The sequence below is a fragment of the Nansenia antarctica genome (assembly GCF_963989245.1).
Source record: "Nansenia antarctica genome assembly, chromosome: 10".
In the NCBI taxonomy this organism is placed as follows: Eukaryota; Metazoa; Chordata; class Actinopteri; order Argentiniformes; family Microstomatidae; genus Nansenia; species Nansenia antarctica.
In genome coordinates, this window is record NC_137680.1 from 6,950,405 (window position 1) to 6,951,597 (window position 1,193).

Below are 1,193 nucleotides of genomic sequence, written 5' to 3' on the forward strand. Positions count from 1 at the left end.
GTAGTGTACTACTGTATAAGGATTTGACTGCAGTCCTTGTCGCAGAGATCACACACACGCACATGACACACACAACGTGCACACGCATCTTAAGTGTTGCAGAGGTGCAGCTGGTGACACTGTGAAGTCAGGACTACCGCAGCAGACCAGTTCAATGCAGTGATGATCAGAGAAGCCCACACACACACACACACACGCCAATGAGGCAAGCACACAGTCAAGATTGCCCGCCTGTGAGAATTCTGCAGTGCTGTCATCTTTTTTTATTGTTATCTGCTCAGGTGGAAAAAGACGAGGGGGATGAGGAGGACAGGGAAAGCATGCAGAACAGACCTGAGAGGATGTGTACACTAACACGGTATAGATATACCCTCATAAAACACCATGTAACCACTTTGTGAGAGTGAAATATCTCCTTCGTGACATCTCTCTCAATACTGTTTCCTGCTTCCTTCTGTCTAATTACTTAGAGACCCTTTGTTTCTGGCTCTGGAACAACAACAACAACAACAACAACAACAACAACAACAGGCACGGTTGTGAAATGATGTCCCACACCTTCTGGGATCAATAGCTTTTAATTACTGGGTGAAGATGACTCGGTGTGGGTCGATATGGAACGGCCATTTTAATGTCTGATGGATAATTGTCTCTCCTCTCTCAAGAGGCCGGGATTATCAGAGAGAGAGAGAGAGAGAGAGAGAGAGAGAGAGAGAGAGAGAGAGAGTAGGGGGTAGAGGCTTGGAGGAAGAATGATTTAAGATGCATCGCAAAGTGTAAATTCACCCTCTGGGTGGAGTAGTAAATAAGGTTGTTTGATCTTTGACTTTGGTGAAGCAGACAGACAGACAGACATGCAGTCAGGCAGGCAGACAGGACAGACAGACATTCAATGGTCAAAAAGCCTAAAATAAAATAGATAAGAAAGCCACTAGAGTAGGAAGACAGGTAGACAATACAGTCTCAATGTTTTGCATCAATAAATCAATTTATTAAAATAATATGTTACAATTTATTACAGTAAGTGACGACTTGGATATTTTTACATTTCAACATTTTGCAACCATTGCAGGTTTTCCCATCTTCATTTTCTTCTTAATTGGCATGATTTGTCAAACCATCCGACAGGTGACACTACTGTACATTAAGAGATGTAGAGTTGGCTTCTTATCTTATTGAAATAAATAAAGTTG

At 42.2% G+C, this 1,193-nt stretch overlaps 1 protein-coding gene across 1 annotated transcript in view; it reads right to left on the reverse strand.

Moving 5' to 3' along the window:
* Nucleotides 1-1,041: 1,041 nt before the first annotated feature.
* snx27b (sorting nexin 27b) overlaps nucleotides 1,042-1,193 on the reverse strand; it is a gene marked incomplete at its 5' end in the record, with an annotated part of 19,732 nt that continues 19,580 nt past the window's right edge. The window contains one exon of the mRNA XM_080540882.1: nucleotides 1,042-1,193. This exon is cut by the window's right edge and continues 2,114 nt beyond it.